Source organism: Pongo pygmaeus, chromosome 1 (assembly GCF_028885625.2).
Source record: "Pongo pygmaeus isolate AG05252 chromosome 1, NHGRI_mPonPyg2-v2.0_pri, whole genome shotgun sequence".
Lineage (NCBI taxonomy): Eukaryota > Metazoa > Chordata > Mammalia > Primates > Hominidae > Pongo > Pongo pygmaeus.
The window spans coordinates 127420433-127436228 of record NC_072373.2 but is presented as its reverse complement, the minus strand read 5'-3'; positions in this window follow the sequence as shown (position 1 = coordinate 127436228).

The following is a 15796-nucleotide window of genomic DNA, read 5'->3' as shown; positions in this document are numbered from 1 at the left end:
GCTTTGAGGAGAGCAGTGGTTCTCCCAGTACACAACTGGAGATCTGAGAACGGGCTGACTGCCTCCTCAAGTGGGTCCCTGACCCCTGACCCTCGTGCAGCCTAACTGGGAGGCACCCCCCAGCAGGGGCAGACTGATACCTCACACAGCCGGCCAGGTACTCCAACAGACCTGCAGCTGAGGGTCCTGTCTGTTAGAAGGAAAACTAACAGAAAGGACATCCACACCAAAAACCCATCTGTACATCACCATCATCAAAGACCAAAAGTAGATAAAACCACAAAGATGGGGAAAAAACAGAGTAGAAAAACTGGAAACTCTAAAAAGCAGAGTACCTCTCCTCCTCCAAAGGAATGCAGTTCCTCACCAGCAACGGAACAAAGCTGGACGGAGAATGACTTTGATGAGCTGAGAGAAGAAGGCTTCAGACGATCAAATTACTCCGAGCTACGGGAGGATATTCAAACCAAAGGCAAAGAAGTTGAAAACTTTGAGAAAAATTTAGAAGAATGTATAACTAGAATAACCAATACAGAGAACTGCTTAAAGGAGCTGATGGAGCTGAAAACCAAGGCTCGAGAACTACGTGAAGAATGCAGAAGCCTCAGGAGCCAATGCGATCAAATGGAAGAAAGGGTATCAGCCCTGGAAGATGAAATGAATGAAATGAAGCGAGAAGGGAAGTTTAGAGAAAAAAGAATAAAAAGAAACGAGCAAAGCCTCCATGAAATGTGGGACTATGTGAAAAGACCAAATCTACGTCTGATTGGTGTACCTGAAAGTGACGGGGAGAATGTAAACAAGTTGGAAAACACTCTGCAGGATATTATCCAGGAGAACTTCCCCAATCTAGCAAGGCAGGCCAACATTCAGATTCAGGAAATACAGAGAACGCCACAAAGATACTCCTCGAGAAGAGCAACTCCAAGACACATAATTGTCAGATTCACCAAAGTTGAAATGAAGGAAAAAATGTTAAGGGCAGCCAGAGAGAAAGGTCGGGTTACCCTCAAAGGGAAGCCCATCAGACTAACAGCAGATCTCTCGGCAGAAACTCTACAAGCCAGAAGAGAGTGGGGACCAATATTCAACATTCTTAAAGAAAAGAATTTTCAACCCAGAATTTCATATCCTGCCAAACTAAGCTTCATAAGTGAAGGAGAAATAAAATACTTTACAGACAAGCAAATGCTGAGAGATTTTGTCACCACCAGGCCTGCCCTAAAAGAGCTCCTGAAGGAAGCGCTAAACATGGAAAGGCACAACCGGTACCAGCCACTGCAAAATCATACCGAAATGTGAAGACCATCGAGACTAGGAAGAGACTGCATCAACTAACGAGCAAAATAACCAGCTAACATCATAATGACAGGATCAGATTCACACATAACAATATTAACTTTAAATGTAAATGGACTAAATGCTCCAATTAAAAGACACAGACTGGCAAATTGGATAAAGACTCAAGACCCATCAGTGTGCTGTATTCAGGAAACCCATCTCACGTGCAGAGACACACATAGGCTCAAAATAAAAGGATGGAGGAAGATCTACCAAGCAAATGGAAAACAAAAAAAGGCAGGGGTTGCAATCCTAGTCTCTGATAAAACAGACTTTAAACCAACAAAGATCAAAAGAGACAAAGAAGGCCATTACATAATGGTAAAGGGATTAATTCAACAAGAAGAGCTAACTATCCTAAATATATATGCACCCAATACAGGAGCACCCAGATTCATAAAGCAAGTCCTGAGTGACCTACAAAGAGACTTAGACTCCCACACATTAATAATGGGAGACTTTAATACCCCACTGTCAACATTAGACAGATCAACGAAACAGAAAATCAACAAGGATACCCAGGAATTGAACTCAGCTCTGCACCAAGCAGACCTAACAGATATCTACAGAACTCTCCACCCCAAATCAACAGAATATACATTTTTTTCAGCACCACACCACACCTATTCCAAAATTGACCATATACTTGGAAGTAAAGCTCTCCTTAATAAATGTAAAAGAACAGAAATTATAACAAACTATCTCTCAGATCACAGTGCAATCAAGCTAGAACTCAGGATTAAGAATCTCACTCGAAACCGCTCAACTACATGGAAACTGAACAACCTGCTCCTGAATGACTACTGGGTACATAACGAAATGAAGGCAGAAATAAAGATGTTCTTTGAAACCAACGAGAACCAAGACACAACATACCAGAATCTCTGGGATGCATTCAAAGCAGTGTGTAGAGGGAAATTTATAGCACTAAATGCCCACAAGAGAAAGCAGGAAAGATCCAAAATTGACACCCTAACATCACAATTAAAAGAACTAGAAAAGCAAGAGCAAACACATTCAAAAGCTAGTAGAAGGCAAGAAATAACTAAAATCAGAGCAGAACTGAAGGAAATAGAGACACAAAAAACCCTTCAAAAAATCAATGAATCCAGGAGCTGGTTTTTTGAAAGGATCAACAAAATTGATAGGCCGCTAGCAAGATTAATAAAGAAAAAAAGAGAGAAGAATCAAATAGATGCAATAAAAAATGATAAAGGGGATATCACCACCAATCCCACAGAAATACAAACTACCATCAGAGAATATTACAAACACCTCTACGCAAATAAACTAGAAAATCAAGAAGAAATAGATAAATTCCTCAACACATACACCCTCCCAAGACTAAACCAGGAAGAAGTTGTATCTCTGAATAGACCAATAACAGGAGCTGAAATTGTGGCAATAATCAATAGCTTACCAACCAAAAAAAGTCCAGGACCAGATGGGTTCACAGCCGAATTCTACCAGAGGTACAACGAGGAGCTGGTACCATTCCTTCTGAAACTATTCCAATCAATAGAAAAAGAGGGAATTCTCCCTAACTCATTTTATGAGGCCAGCATCATCCTGATACCAAAGCCTGGCAGAGACACAACAAAAAAAGAGAATTTTAGACCAATATCCTTGATGAACATTGATGCAAATATCCTCAATAAAATACTGGCAAACAGAATCCAGCAGCACATCAAAAAGCTTATCCACCATGATCAAGTGGGCTTCATCCCTGGGATGCAAGGCTGGTTCAATATACGCAAATCAATAAATGTAATCCAGCATATAAACAGAACCAAAGACAAAAACCACATGATTATCTCAATAGATGCAGAAAAGGCCTTTGACAAAATTCAACAACCCTTCATGCTAAAAAGTCTCAATAAATTAGATATTGATGGGACGTATCTCAAAATAATAAGAGCTATTTATGACAAACCCACAGCCAATATCATACTGAATGGGCAAAAACTGGAAGCATTCCCTTTGAAAACTGGCACAAGACAGGGATACCCTCTCTCACCACTTCTATTCAACATAGTGTTGGAAGTTCTGGCCAGGGCAATTAGTCAAGAGAAGGAAATCAAGGGTATTCAATTAGGAAAAGAGGAAGTCAAATTGTCCCTGTTGGCAGATGACATGATAGTATATCTAGAAAACCCCATTGTCTCAGCCCAAAATCTCCTTAAGCTGATAAGCAACTTCAGCAAAGTCTCAGGATACAAAATCAATGTACAAAAATCACAAGCATTCTTATACATCAATAACAGACAAACAGAGAGCCAAATCATGAGTGAACTCCCATTCACAATTGCTTCAAAGAGAATAAAATACCTAGGAATCCAACTTACAAGGGATGTGAAGGACCTCTTCAAGGAGAACTACAAACCACTGCTCAAGGAAATAAAAGAGGATACAAACAAATGGAAGAACATTCCATGCTCATGGGTAGGAAGAATCAATATCATGAAAATGGCCATCCTTCCCAAGGTAATTTACAGATTCAATGCCATCCCCATCAAGTTACCAATGACTTTCTTCACAGAATTGGAAAAAACTACTTTAAAGTTCATATGGAACCAAAAAAGAGCCCGCATCGCCAAGTCAATCCTAAGCCAAAAGAACAAAGCTGGAGGCATCACGCTACCTGACTTCAAACTATACTACAAGGCTACAGTCACCAAAACAGCATGGTACTGGTACCAAAACAGAGATATAGATCAATGGAACAGAACAGAGCCATCAGAAATAATGTCACATATCTACAAGTATCTGATCTTTGACAAACCTGACAAAAACAAGAAATGGGGAAAGGATTCCCTATTTAATAAATGGTGCTGGGAAAACTGGCTAGCCATATGTAGAAAGCTGAAACTGGATCCCATCCTTACACCTTATACAAAAATCAATTCAAGATGGATTAAAGACTTAAATGTTAGACCTAAAACCATAAAAACGCTAGAAGAAAACCTAGGCAATACCATTCAGGACATAGGCATGGGCAAGGACTTCATGTCTAAAACACCAAAAGCAATGGCAACAAAAGCCAAAATTGACCAATGGGATCTAATTAAACTAAAGAGCTTCTGCACAGCAAAGGAAACTACCATCAGAGTGAACAGGCAACCTACAAAATGGGAGAAAATTTTCGCAACCTACTCATCTGACAAAGGGCTAATATCCAGAATCTACAATGAACTCCAACAAATTTACAAGAAAAAAACAAACAACCCCATCAAAAAGTGGGCGAAGGACATGAACAGACACTTCTCAAAAGAAGACATTTATGCAGCCAAAAAACACATGAAAAAATGCTCACCATCACTGGCCATCAGAGAAATGCAAATCAAAACCACAATGAGATACCATCTCACACCAGTTAGAATGGCAATCATTAAAAAGTCAGGAAACAACAGGTGCTGGAGAGGATGTGGAGAAATAGGAACACTTTTACACTGTTGGTGGGACTGTAAACTAGTTCAACCCTTGTGGAAGTCAGTGTGGCGATTCCTCAGGGATCTAGAACTAGAAATTCCATTTGACCCATCCATCCCATTACTGGGTATATACCCAAAGGACTATAAATCATGCTGCTATAAAGACACATGCACACGTATGTTTATTGTCGCATTATTCACAATAGCAAAGACTTGGAACCAACCCAAATGTCCAACAATGATAGACTGGATTAAGAAAATGTGGCACATATACACCTTGGAATACTATGCAGCCATAAAAAATGATGAGTTCACGTCCTTAGTAGGGACATGGATGAAATTGGAAATCATCATTCTCAGTAAACTATCGCAAGAACAAAAAACCAAACACCGCATATTCTCACTCATAGGTGGGAATTGAATAATGAGAACACATGGACACAGGAAGGGGAACGTCACACTTTGGGGACTGTTGTGGGGTGGGGGGAGGGGGGAGGGATAGCATTGGGAGATATACCTAATGCTAGATGACGAGTTGGTGGGTGCAGCGCACCAGCATGGCACATGTATACATATGTAACTTACCTGCACGTTGCGCACATGTACCATAGAGCCTAAAGTATAATAATAATAATAATAATAATAATAATAATAATAATAATAAAAAGAAAAAAAAAACTTTCAGTTAAAAAAAAAAAAAATTGAGCAAAAGACCTGAATAGACATTTATCAAAAGAAGATATATAAAAGGACAACAGTTATATGGAAAAAATGCTCAATATTTCTAATCATGATAGAAATGCACATAGAAACAACAATGAGATATTACTTTACTCCAGTTAGAATGGCTATTATCAAAAAGACAAATGATAACAAGTGTTGGCAAGGATGCAGATAAAAGGAAACCCTTATACACTGTTGGTAGGAATATAAATTATTATATCCACTATAAAAAACAGTATGGATGATCCTCATAAACTAAGAATAGAACTATCATACAATCCAGTAATTCCAATACTGTTTCCAGAGGAAATAATATTGGTATGTCCCCTCCCTGTGTCCATGTGTTCTCATTGTTCAATTCCCACTAACGAGTGAGAACATGCGGTGTTTGGTTTTCTGTTCCTGTGTTAGTTTGCTGAGGATGATGGTTTCCAGCTTCATTCATGTCCCTGCAAAGGGGGCCTGTCGGAGGGGTGTGGGGGGAAAGAGAAGGGAGAGCATTAGGACAAATGCCTAATGCATATGGGGCTTAAAACCTAGTTGATGGGTTGATAGGTGCAGCAAACCACCATGGCACATGTATGTCTATGTAACAAACCTGCACATTCAGCACATGTATCCCAGAACTTAAAGTAAATTAAAAAAAAAATTGGTATGTCAAAGAGATATCTTCACTCCCATATTCATCACAGCATATTCACAATATCCAAGATATTGAATTAACCTAGGTCTTCAACAACTAATGAATGAAGAAAATGTGACATATATACAAAATGGAATATTATACAGCCATAAAAGGGAATAAAATCCCACCATTTGTGACAACATGGATGAGCCTAGAGGACATTTTTTTAAATGAAATAAGTCAGACACAGAAAGATAAATACTGCATATTCTCATTCATATTCGGAATCTAAAAAATTTGATCTCATAAGAAGAGTGATTACAATAGTGGTTACTAAGGACTGGGGAAGAGGAGATGCGGTGACTATGGGCAACGGGTACAGAGTTACAATTAAAAAGGAAGAATCAGTTCTGGTTCCCTACCATACAGTAGGGTAACTGTAATCAACATTAACACTGTATATCTCAAAATAGCTAGAAAAGAGGATTTTGTTTGTTTCTACCATAAAGAAGTGATGGATATCCAAAGTACTTTGATTGGATAATTACACAGTGTATACATATATCACAACACCACATTATCTTCATAAATATGCACGAATGTCTCGATTAAAAATAAACATAATAAAAATATACAACAAAATAACACATGCTTTGATTAACACATCATAGAGTACAATAAAAACACAAAGGAATCATTGGTCATTTCTTTTTATTGGGAAAAGTTTTTAGGGAAATCTGAATAGATATAGTGATTGTGGAAGGAAAGGGAAGAGATTCCATGCACAAGGAGGAGATTAGAAATTCATTCAGGTATGAAACAGCAGTCTGCTTTTAATAGAATCCTGTGTAGTTTATTATGACTTGGGGGATTCGAGTGCAGGTGTGCTAAGAAATAAATGTAGTCAGATAGTACAGGCTTTTGTCAGAAAGATTCCTTGAGCAAAACTACTTTAACTTGGATTATTACAATTATCTTCTAAAAAAACTTTGTATACCTACACACTGTAAATAACTAAAGTATGAAAAAAACTAAACTAGTACTTTCAAGTGAAAATAATTCCTTACAAGTGAAAATAAACATATATATTTAGGTATCTAGACTTTAAAGAAAGTCAGGATCTAGTCTTATACCACAAAATTGTATTTTTGATCTGATGTAAGCTAATTTACAAACTTCATTTTCATTCTTAGGATGCAAATAAATAAAAGTTGAATTGTCTTAATCATCACATTAGTGGCCTTATTTTGATTCCTTTACTTGCTCATATGTGAACGTGACAATCTTTGCTTTTGCCAGACCCATCCAATTGCTAGGGTTTAGACCTATTAAATTATTCTTTTCTTCCCATTTCCTCTACATTAGAAGTACACTTGCATATGGCTAATTCTCCAAGTATGAAACATTAAAAGCAGGGATTGATCTGTTAACTATCATTTACTGTTAAAACACTATTGAAGGTTTAGAAAAATATTAGAAAAGTTAAGAGATTAAAGCATTCTCCTCACAAGCTTATGTTGACCAATACAAAGTTCTTTTGATTCATGACCCTGAACAAAAATACTATCGTTATATAAACCCTAAATGTTAATATGGGTCAGTTTTGAATAGCCTATCAAAAAACTGATTTCGCCAATAACAGATATGGTCAAGCAAGTTCAAGCTTTCTGGTCTTTAATGTGAGAATAATTTAATATACTTATTTAATAAAGGACTCTTATCCAGAATACATAAACAACTGGTATAGTGATAAGAAGAAGACGATTAACCCAGTACAAACATAAATCAAAAATTAAACAAACACATCACCAGAAAAGATGATAAAATTAAACCAGTTTGCCATAGAGATATCTATATGCCCTTGTTCATTGCACCATTATTCACAATATCTAAGAAATGAAAGAAATATAGGTGTCCATCATCAGGAGAATGGAAACAAAAAGATGTTTATACACAATGAAATACATTCAGCCTTAAAAAGAGAAATCCTGACAATTGCAACAACATGGATGAACGTGTAGGACATTATGCGAAGTGAAATAAACTAGGTAGAGAAAGAAAACACAGCATGATCTCACTTATATGTGGAATCTAAAAAACTGGAATTTATCAAAGTAGGCAGTAGATGGTGGTTACCAGGAGCTCTGGTATGGGAGAACAGGAGACATTGGTCAAAGGATGCAGTTTCAGTTAGATAGCAGAAATAAGTTCTGGAGAGCTATTGTACAGCATGGTAACTATAGTTAATAATAATACATCGTATATTCGAAAATTGCTAAAAGAGTAGATTTTAAAGTTTACACCACATAGAAAATAATAAGTATGTAAGGTGATAAGCAGCTTGATAGAATCATTCTACAATGTATGTAGCTACATATTTCAATACATCATATTATATACCATAAATATGTACAAAAATATAATTTAAAAATTAAGACAAATAATTCATTTTATTTTATTTTATTTTGAGATGGCATCTTGCTCTTGTTGCCCAGGCTGGAGCGCAATATCACTCACTGCAACATTTGCCTCCTGGGTTCAAGCTCACTGCAACATTTGCCTCCTGGGTTCAAGCAATTCTCCTGACTCAGCCTCCCAAGTAGCTGGGACTACAGGCACCCACCACCACGCCTGGCTACTTTTTGCATTTTCAGTAGAGACGGGGTTTCACCATGTTAGCCAGTCTGGTCTTGAACTCCGACCTCAGATGATTCACCTGCCTCGGCCTCCCAAAGTGCTGGGATTAGAAGCATGAGCCACCACACACATCCTAATACAAATAATTTAAAAGATTATTTGATATTTCAAAACCGATTTAATATTAAAAGTAAGTTGATATATCTAATAGGTCCTTGATATGAAATTATATCCCCTCTAAATAAAAACTATTTTTCTGTGCCTCAATAATTACATGAGCTTCTCATCCTAGCCTTTTACATGCTTTTATATGAAATATCTTCTGTCATTATTGTGTCATCCTGGTTGTGGACTAGCATGTTGAATTCTAAAGTGGTGAAAAAATTAGAGTCCCTGTAGACCCAATTTTTTTACATGACCAGCACATTGGCTCAATTATGTGAAAAGACTGTAACGGTATATTGTTGTTGCTTAGTGGAACAAAGTACTAGCCTTCTCTGTTTATTGATTTTCAGAAAAATAGCACGTACCGATTCAATAGTTGCATTCCTAATGCCAGGAGATGTGCTGATTTGCTTTTCTAAAGAAAACTAAACCTAGAATAGCAGCTGTAATGGGAGTCACCACCTGATTAAGGCTTTAATAATTCATTCTCATTGTGCTAAATCAATCATCGATCTTCAGTAATTGTAAAACTGGCAAGTAAATGAAGATTTGATAAGACTCATCCACTGTTAATATTTCATCTTTGATGATGGTATTTAACTTTATAATTACTTCAGGTATGTTGTATTGTTTTGTTTTTTTCTTTGACAGAGAAAGATAATTTCATGAACTTTTCTTGAACAGTATAGCCCTTCCTTTGGGAGTCAAGTTACCAATGTAATTGATTTTCCTGCCATTAAACTCTGGAACTGAGGAAAGATCTGTTCTCACCGACCTACCATGAAGCAAATTTGATAAAAATAAATACTGCATTTATGTCTTGGCACTCTACTTCTCATTTTGATGCGTAGAAGTGATGTTATGTTTCTCCAGCAAAATATATAAACTTAGATCCAGAGCATAATAACTTCCAGATTGTCTGAGACTCTCTGTTTTCTATTGCATAGTTTCTTTGGTGAATGATACAAAGGAGACACATTTAGGAAGAGCTAGAACAGCAATTTACATGATGAACTTATGTTTGCAGGGGTTTTCCTCAAGAGAAAAGCCTCTATTTTTTTGAAGGATCTTTGATGTGAATTGACTATGGCCTGGTTGTATGACTGACATCGGCTCTGTATCCTGGGGCTCAGATCTTGCTTCTATTTGCCTTGAGAACCCTTTTTTTTTTTTTTTTTTTTTTTTTTTTTTTTTTTTTAACTTTGCTGGCCTCCTTATCTATTTTGGTCCTTAAAAATGTCGTGAATATATAGCTACTATCAAGATTCCTGTTGGTGAACCCATTTTGATTGTCGTTTCCTTCCAATATAATAATACAAAACTTGCCTTTAAAATTGTTCTGCTCCTTTCCCTCTGCAACAAACAACATGTGGATATATGCTTTGGAATCTTGGGATCCATTTCAATTGCAACACCCTATTAAACATTTTCAGACTTCCAAAAACATCCAAACTACATAGCTTTTTAAAGACACAGGTCTTCTCTTTAGTGTTTATTTCTTAGTGCCTTAATAAAAGAAGTATCTCCTGTGTGTTTTTTTTTATTCAGGGATAATATTTAAGGGGTATGAATGATATCTCATAATATCAATCTATGTTTCTATCTCCCTACTTTTGATTTATTCTCATACATTATAAGAAATTATTTCTTATATCTCACTTTCATTTATCATAGGACACAATTGACTATGGATTTCAACTAACCAACTAAGCAAACAATTACAAATACCCCAGTTGCTCAACCTGGTAAATTGAATCCAGAAACTCTAGCAACTAGCATCTATATTATAACTTCAACCCAGTTAAACTTTTGTTCTTCTCTTACTGATCTAGCAAATACATGTGTTTCCCATGTATATTCACAACATTTTCGTGAATATAAATTGCCCCTTACATAACTTTTTTAACAAAGTTTTTGCTCCTAGCGTTTACATTGTAATTTCACAATTGGTCAGGTTTGTACTGGAGAAAAGGAAAAGTGTTTGAAATTGGGAAGTAGGGTGGCATAGTTTTTCTTGTAAAGTAACTCTCACCAATAAGTAATTATGGAGTCTTCAAGCAATTTGAAATAGGCTTATCACACATAATAGGGGAATCTGCTTCAATCTTCAAGAGAGGTTCAGTGATTGGGAATTCAGTAAAAAGTGACTCATCTTTTACATTTTCTCATAAGTAACCAAGTTTTCAGGGTTCAACTTTTCCAATTGTTGTCTTTAACATTCACATTAAAGACATGGCAGGGGAATGAATTCAACAGACTTCATAATTTAGCCACTTAAAAGAATACAGTTCCACTTGATTTTGTAAGCAATGAGTGACTGTTGTACCTTAGTAACCAAAAGACACTGGATTTCAATCCATCCTTTGAACGTATCAAATCATTCACCTTCTGCATTTCATGCTTTCTAGAGTACTTGTTATTTATTTCTTTCATTCTCTTCCATAGCAATGACTAGTTCACACATCAACCACTTAGCTTCAACAGATACTTCACTCCAGTGAGCCAGGTAATAATTTGAATACTAATATATTAATAACTTTTATATAGCATTATTTCTGTGTTTGATATTGTTCTAAGTTCTTGACATATATTAACTCATATGAGCTTTACAATTGCCATTGAATTGGTGATTCTTCCCATTTTACAGTGAAGAAATTGAAGTGCTGATCAGTAAATTAACTTGTTCATGGTGCACAGCTAGTAAGTGGATCCAAAATCTGTGTTTTCAATCCACAGAATCTGTCACCTGAGCCTTGAGTAATGCTTTATATTGATTTCAAATTTCTGGGTTAGGTGTATCTTAGATTGTGTGTATTTATCCCATTGTAAGTGAGGGAGGATAAATAAATACCTCGGGATCTCAGCTTCTGTAGTGTCTCTATCTTCCACTAAGACTCATAAAGTGAGTTAATTTCTCAATATGGTACAGGAATTCAGATACTAGGTAGCTCCCCAAATCGCCAATTATTTCCATGATGACTGACAGTAACATCCATAATGTATTCAAATATTATTTGAAAACGGTACCTTAGAACAATTTTTGACAAAAATTTTTAAACAAGTATTTTGGATGCAGACTAATTAAACATAGCCCAAATCTTTGACATTATATCTAAGAAATTCATGATTACCAGAACACTTACACTAAATATTCAGATTCATTCAAATACTTGATCACATTTGCATAAAATTATCTGAAAAATTGGCACAAACATTAATGTTTAATTAGAACATGTCTTAAATTATTGTATATTATATGATTTCCTCATAGACAAATATTCATTTTCTGTTTTTAATATAGCCATGATATTGTTAAATTGCTAATGGCTAGAATATAAAGTTCTTAGGAAGTTAGAAAACATGACTGTAAAGTTTTAAATAACTTTAAGGTCAATCCTAGAAAATAATGCATTGAGATAATTATTTTGTTATTGTCAGATATGCAAAACAATTTTATGTGTAATTTCTTTTGGGGACTACTATATTTATGTGCATTAAAAATATTATTGTATTTTGGAAATTGAATTGAATAATCTTTCTATACCTCTATCTAAGTGTCTGAAGACTATATTATTTCAATTTTATAAAGTAATCATGTAATTTTAGTAATCATTATCTAAAGTAAGGTATGAATAAGCATTTATTTTGAGGCATATACTTTAATATTTTCAAAAATAGAGACATGTACAAGTTAGTTTTATACAAAATTTTCAGGTAACTGAAAATTGCAGGCGTTAGAACTGAAAATCACTCGTCTCTATATTGTAAAATATTTGGTAAACAATGAATTTTTTTCCAGAAAATTTATGGTACATTGATACTCTGATACATATTATTAACAAAAACTAAATATGTATTCCTTCCTTATGCCATATTGTTACATAGTGTTTCATATGTATAATATTATAAAACATTGGTGGGCTTATTTCATAAAGCATTTTGAAGTTAGTCAATCTGCAAATGTTCATTTAGTCTTTGACATATTCAATACAACCTTCGGCTTCACAAACAACCACCAGAACAGTGGAATATACAATTCTTGTTCTTACACTCAAAGTGAGTAGGCTTGCTTCTCCTCTCAAACTGATTTTTTGGTCAATAATTCTGTAAATAAATTTAATGTTTTATGTTTGAAGATATGCTAATGTGTTTATTTTAATTTTATCTCATTAAGCTAAGAAAAACAGAAACTATATTTTCTTCCATGTGAAAGACAATTTGATTATTGACTTACATTAAAGGTACAGGTTGTGTCTATTTGTGGTATTTAGTCTGGGCCTATGTGGAAAACCAGTCGGGTGGATCAGACAGAAATCTATTTTTATTTACAGGGACAAGGACAGGAGAGAGTAGTGTGAAGTTCCTTCTATATGATAATATTGAGATATGCCACAACATTGAGTTTGAAAACACAATAAAAATCACCAGAAGGTAAAGATGATTCTGAGTAAAACATAAGACATGTCCGCTTCATCTAGCTTTAATTTTTGAGTTCAAATGAAAGGCATAAGACTAAAATTTAAAGAGTAGGGAATTAAAGAGCTAGTTCAATAAAGACGTTTTCAAGAATTTAGAGCAAAAGGAACACTATTTGGGAACCTCTAACAGCATTTTTTGTGACATATAATTATAGAACTGACTCTGAACTTTTTATTTTCTTAATTTGGTTGTTCTCAAAGAACAATGATAAGCTATTTTGGGGCTCAATTACTTTACAGTGTTTTTACCATGTTTCCATCAGTCAGCATAAGTTTTTGTTCCTTTTTGATTCATCTCCCCTGACTCTGCCATTTGATAAATATGTGATTATGTATTCCTGTGTGTACACATGAAGGTACATGTGTATTTTTATTTTTTATGATTTAAACTTTTTCTTGATTTTCTGTAACATGAATGTAATATCCCAGGAGATTGTCCAAAATACTTACTGAGCACTGGAAAAGAGGTTAATTTCCAGGTAAATAGGTGTGGGGAATAGCAAGAAGAGATCTATATTGTTATATAATTATGTCATCTGTACTTGCACTGGTTGAGATCCAAGAACACTAAAATTCCATCTATACACATTATTTTTGTCACTGTCACTAACTCACAAAAATCTTTGTACAAATTAGAAAATCTCTTCCTCAAAAAAGGATTTTTAGATATAAATTTATTTCTTTATCTATAATAATAACATACAGTTGCTATATATACATTATAAAATCTATTTACTAAATAAAATAATAAAAAATTTGTATTTTAATCGGGATATTTAAGAACTCAATTTTAATGAGTTTGTTATAAAACGGTTACACACCTTACTTTCATAAAATGAAATTTTATGACATTATCTATAAGAATATTATATTTAATAGACTATCTCATGTCGCCACCTAACTACTAAAATCAGGAATATTGTACATTTATAATTAGCATAATTTTATTTTCTCAATTTTATATAAACTTTGTTCTGTAACATTATTAGTCATGTATATTTTATATTTGTATTTCAATTTAGATTGAAATGTCATTGTTGTTATAATAAGCATTTATTTTCTTTATGCTGATTATGGATATGTGATAAGTGCTGTTGATCTTTGCAACCTCTTATACTCTTTTTATTCATATTTTCCATTGCCAGTTCATTTGTGACATTGAAAAATACTAGGCTGGGAGCAGTGGCTCATGCCTGTAATCCCAGCACTTTGAGAGGCTGAGGTGGGCAGATCACTTGAGGTCAGGGGTTCGAGAACAGCCTGGCCAACATGGTAAAACCCTGTCTCTACTAAAAACACAAAAATTAGCCGGGCATGGTGGTGCATGCCTGTAGTCCTAGCTACTCGGGAGGCAAAAGTAAGAGAATCGCTTGAACCCAGGACACAGAGGTTGCAGTGAGCAGAGATTGCACCACTGCACTTTAGCCTGGGTGACAGAGCAAGATTCCGTCTCAAAAAAAAAAAAAAAAAGAAAAAAGAAAAAAATAATAAATTATTAAAAGTAGAATAAATAATTAGCATCTACCTTTTTTCCACCATCTTAAAATATTGGTAAGCAAATAAGTTTTAAACAACTTCCTATTTGATATATTTTTGGGGAAAGATAAAATATTTTAGTGCATTGAAAGTTTTCAACAAGAGTGCACAGTGTTTAATATTCAAATTATAATGCAAATAATGATTGTTATAAACTTCATCTGGTTAAAAAAGTCCTAAGATTTTCTTTCCTCCTGTGTGTGCTTTTAAAGAAATTCTATTATGGCTGACCTGAAAGTAGAAGTTAAAATTAAACCATGCTCCATAAGCCTTCATTCTTCTGAGAGAAATAGAGCTGAAGTGTTTTTATTTATTTATATTTCTTTTGTTCTTCTTTAATTTTCTCCAAAAAATTATGCAATAGTCAAATATATTTTTCTTATTTTTTGTCTGATGTTTTCTCATTTTCTATTTTCTGATAATGATAATCTATTTTAAACAAAGTTTTTCTGTCACATGGGAGGAAAACATAAAACAATATATTAGAATACATAACATTTTAACAATATAAAAATGTGTTTAAATTGCAAAATAATAATGTATTCAATTATATAATCAACAAAAATTACACTTTTATAGTATAATTATATAATTATGGAAATCTCAGTTATTATTTTTGGTGAATTATTCATGGGAAATATCTATTAGCTAATTTTTTGTATCATAATTAATGTTTCAGTAGATTTAAAATAGTAAATGAACCATATCATTCTGGTAAACAAACATGTATGTCATAATGAAGTGCAGATACAATGTGACAAATATATTTAGTGCACTAATATAATGAATAATCTGCACATTTAGAGAAGTATCTCCTTGCTTATTTTAAATGTTGTTTAATCAACAAAGGAATTTTGATT